This window comes from Pistacia vera, unplaced genomic scaffold (assembly GCF_008641045.1).
Source record: "Pistacia vera cultivar Batoury unplaced genomic scaffold, PisVer_v2 Contig592, whole genome shotgun sequence".
NCBI lineage: Eukaryota > Viridiplantae > Streptophyta > Magnoliopsida > Sapindales > Anacardiaceae > Pistacia > Pistacia vera.
Genome location: NW_022196437.1, coordinates 590,004 through 595,034, shown reverse-complemented (window position 1 = coordinate 595,034; position 5,031 = coordinate 590,004).

Sequence of the window (5,031 nt, the reverse complement as noted above, 5' to 3'; positions counted from 1 at the left end):
AACAATCTCCACCTTGAAGACTTGAAAACTAATCAGTAGTGCAGTAGACTCTAACCATATCCCTCATAGCTCTAGTTGGTATTGAATTACTTCATGGATAGTAGCTTCAAGGCTTGAATTTTCTTGGTGTGATGATCTTGGTCCCCATATGGGCTGGATTTTCTTCAGTGGGGACTTTCTTCAGCTCAATTAGTCCTTGGGCTACCACATCTCTCACAAAGTGAAATCTTACATCAACATGTTTGGTCCTCTCGTGATAAACTGGGTTCTTACTCAGATGTATAGCACTCTGGCTATCTGAGTAAATTGTGACCTTCCCTTCAGTTAGATTTGCTTTTGATAGTAACCCCTGTAACCACACAGCCTCCTTAATCATATCAGTAGTGGCTATGTACTCTGCCTCAGTTGATGAAAGTGCAACTATGGGCTGCAACTGAGATTTCCAACATATGCAGTTTCCTCCAAGTGTAAAATAGTAAGCAGCTGTGGATTTTCTAATGTCTTTATCACCTGCAAAATCTGAATCTACAAACCCAACAAGATCAAGCATAGTATTGTTCTTACAATACTTTAAACCAACATTCAAAGAACTGTTAATGTATCTTAGAACCCATTTAAGGGCAATCCAATGTTCACTGCCAGGGTTCGACATGAATCTACTAAGAAGTGATATAGCAAACGAAAGATCAGGCCTAATGCTTATCATAGATACATTAAGGAGCCAATCACATTTGAGTATGGGATATCATTCATCTTTACCAACTCAGCTTCTGATTTAGGACACTGTTTTTTACTAAGTATGAAATGATTTGCCAAGGGCATTGTGACATGTTTTGAGTGTTCATACCAAATTTGTTTATTACTTTCTGCAAATAAGCACTCTGTCCTAGTTTTAAGTAGTTGTTCCTCCTATCTCTAGATATCACCATCCCTAATATTTTCTTAGCATTTCCCTAATCTTTCATGTCAAATTCTAGATTTAATTTCTTTTTCAGATCTTGTATCCTAGGCTTGGATCTACTGATTAACAACATATCATCAACATACAACAAAAGATAAATGGGCAGATTTTTATCAAGGTCAAAGTAGAAGCAGATGTCATACTTGCTTCTCCTAAATCCCAAGCTTATCATAAAGGTGTCAAACCTTTTGTACCACTACCTGGGGGCCTGTTTGAGGCCATATAAGGACTTATGAAGCAGACATACATGGTTAGGGGCCCTAATATCAATGAATCCTAAAGGCTGACTCATATAAATTTTCTCATCCAAATTTCCATGCAGAAAAGCAGTAGTCACATCTAGTTGTTCTAATTCTAGATTATGGTGAGCAGCAATAGCTGACATTAATCTGATGGTTTTATATTTCACCACAGGGGAAAATACTTCATTGAAGTCTATTCCCTCTCTTTGGGTGTAGCCTTTGGCAACTAGCCTGGCTTTAAACCTAGGTGGGTCAGAAATTGAAATACCATCCTTAAGTTTGTAGAGCCACTTACATTGGATCAGCTTCTGATCTTTGGGTTTGGGTACCAAAGTGCAGGTTCTGTTTACCTCTAGAGAGTGCATCTTTGCCCTTATTGTTGCTTCCCACTTTTCTTTATCCTTGGACTTCATAGCTTCATCATAAGTTTCTGGTTCTATTCTCTAGACCTCTGTACCTGCAAGCAAAGCAGAAAAAATCAGTTCAGCATAAGAATAACGTACTGGTGGCCTTACCTCTCTCCTGGCTCTGTCCCTAGCCAGTTGGTACTGTTGGAGGTCAGCTGGCTGGTGTTCAAGTGTCTACTCAGTGGTTTCTTCTACTGGTTGTTCAGGTTCAGTTTCAGAATCTGTTTGAGTTTCAGTTTCAGTTTAGGTAGAATGAGGCTGATGTGTGAGTTGCTCCACCTCAATTGAGGTGATTCCAGTTGGGTTAGGGTGTGGGTCACTATTTTTTATGCTTCCTTGATCAGTGGCAGACCCTTTGCAAGAGAATTCACATTCATTAAACACAACATCTCGGCTTACAATAATCTTTACCCTGGAGTCTCCCTATCCCACAACATCTCGGCTTACACTTTGATCAGTGGCAGACCCTTTGCAAGAGACCCTTTTGTGCCTTCTTGGTAACCTAGAAATATGCACTTGGTAGACCTAGGTTCAAGTTTTCCTCCTACAGTGTGTGCATAGGCAGCACACCCAAAAATCCTCAAATGGCTTAAGTCTAGTCTTCTACCAGACCAGATTTCTTCAGGACACTTTCCATTAATAGCAGTAGAAGGACTTCTATTCACAAGGTAGGCTGTGGTGGCTAGGGCTTCCCGTTAAAAAGTGTTTGGTAACCTTGAAGTAAACAAAAGACACCTAACCTTTTCTAGTAAGGTATGGTTCATCCTTTCTACCACACAATTCTATTGGGGTGTCCTAGCTACAGTTCTATGTCTCAGAATACCATGTTCTTTACAGAAGTTGTCAAATTCATAATTGCAGAATTCCAGACCATTGTCTGTGCGAAGTGCCTTAACTTTCTTTCCTGATTAGTTTTCTACCAGTGTTTTCCAATCCCTAAACTTGGTCAAAGCCTGATCTTTGGTCTTTAGGAGGAAGGTCTAGACCTTTCTACTGTGATCATCTACAATGGATAAGAAATAGCAGTTCCCACCATGGGATTTAATTTTTTCAGGTCCTTAGAGGTCAGAGTGTAAGTACTCTAGGCAGTCCTTGGCTAGGTGAGTCCCTTTTGAAAACCTTAGTCTGTGTTGTTTTCCTAACACACAGGTTTCACAGAATTCTAGGTTGCTAATGGTGTCCTTCCCAAACCCTCCTTGACTACTAAGGATGTGCAGTCCTTTCTGACTCATATGTCCTAACGTAAGGTGCCATTTTTCAGTTATAGTAAGTTTGGTGGGTGACACAACTGTGCTAAAGCATTCTAGGTCAGAATCACAACATAAAATGTAAAGACCATTCCTCTTTTCCTCTTTGAGAACTAAGTTCTAGTTTTTATACACATATAAACAACCATTGTTAGCCTCATAGGAACACCCAGCCTCATCAAGAGTTCCTAAAGAAATAAGATTCCTTTTTAACTCAGGGATGTACCTGACATTTGTCAACCTTACAATTTTTCCATTAGTAAGCTTAAGGGTTATACTACCTATACCCTTCACCCTACATGCTTGGTTATTCCCCAGATAAACAGTTTCAGTTTCCTGAGATTCTAGATTCTGGAACTAGTTTTTGTGTGGACTCATATGGAAGGAGCAGCCTGAGTCTAGGACCCATTCCTTGGCAGTATCAGATGTTGATGCTGTCAAGACCTTAGGCTTCCCCCATTGGTTATCACTAGAAGCAAGATTACTCTTAGTATTACTCTATTTATGTTTCTTCAGCCATTCAAAATAGTTTTTCTTGATATGACCAGGTTTATTGCAAAAGAAGCACTTCCTAGTGTCTGACTTTTTATTACTATTTCCCTTCCATTTTTTCTTGTTTTTAGACCCATGTTGATTCTGTATAGACTTTCCTGTTTGACTAGATTCTGGCCTACCCTTTACAAACAGGTTACTCCTAGATCTCTTCTGAACCTTAAGCTCTAATTCCCTAGCTTTAAGACCAGCAGCTATTAAATCTAGACTAAGTGCGGTCCCTGAATACTGAAGGGCATTCTTTACAACTATGTAGTCTTCGGTTAAGGAATTTAATAGGATCATTGCTAAACTAGTGTTACCTAGTTCCTGATCAATACCTTTGAGAATTAAAGTCATCTTAAGGAATTCATCTAAATTATCCTCAACAGATTTAGAACCATCCATTTTGTACGAAAATAAAGCACCCTTTAAAATGCAAGGTTAGGTGCTGACTATAAAGAATACAAAGTTTCGAGTTTACCCCATAGGGCTAGAGGTGTTTCTAGCCCATCTACCTTCCGCAGGACATTGTCTGACAGATTCATCACTATGAGGTTGTATGCTTCCTTATTGATTTCATCCTTTTTCTTCAGCTTCTCTTCTGGCCATTTGGTTTCATCTTTCTCCAAGGCAATTCCCACCTTGTTGTGGGACAGCAGTGCCTTCATCTTCTTTTTCCAACTCCCAAAATCTATCTTGTCATCATATTGAGTGATTTCTAATCGTGTAGTTGACATTTTGTGTTTAAACAATTGATACTGATTTAAGAAACCCTAAACCGAATTGACAATGTGAATCTTGAACGAATTACTAAGACTCGGACCTGAATCTCCAACAAGATTTCCTCAATCAATGAATTTACCACTTGAGTCTGTAAACTAGGGCTCAAGATTGCTAAGGAAAGCCTTAATTTGAAAAACCCCCAAATTCTAGACAAACCCTAATTTTTCAAAAACCCTAAATCAACGAGTAGTCTCCAAATCGATCAAGCCTATTGTCTAATAGCTCTGATACCACTGTTATAATCAGCCAACAAACACAAAACACAAGACTAGATTTCAACTTCACATAGATTACACAAATCTTCCACACAAGAAACGCAAGATTTTACCGTGGTTCGATTATCCTATTTGGATAAACTACGTCCACGTTGAGCTCCGGAAATAGAGAGCTCACAGCACTATTAATTTGAATAATATCAGTACAATACAAGATTCAACAAACCAGATCAACTCCTCTCTATTCCCACCACGAATCAACCTGTAACTAACCTAAGAACTCTCTCATAAAATACTCAAGCACACAAGAGTAAAACCACCCTCAGATTAACTAACAATTGCTAATCAATCTACCCAAGTTACAATGATTCTAAAATGCAGAAAAATCAATGAAGAACAGATAACTCAAACTGCAGAAAAAGACGGAAAAAAACAGATCTAATGTATAGTGAACAATTCCCTCTTTTATACTGTTGACTCTATAAAATGCCTCAGCCATTGAATCTATGCAGATTGGATGGACAGGATGCACAAATAGTTCAGGCCAAAACTTTGCGTTTCATTTAACTATAAAGCAGCACCGTTTTCAGTCTTCACTTCAACAAACACAAATTCGCTTCACATTGATACTTGAACAACACA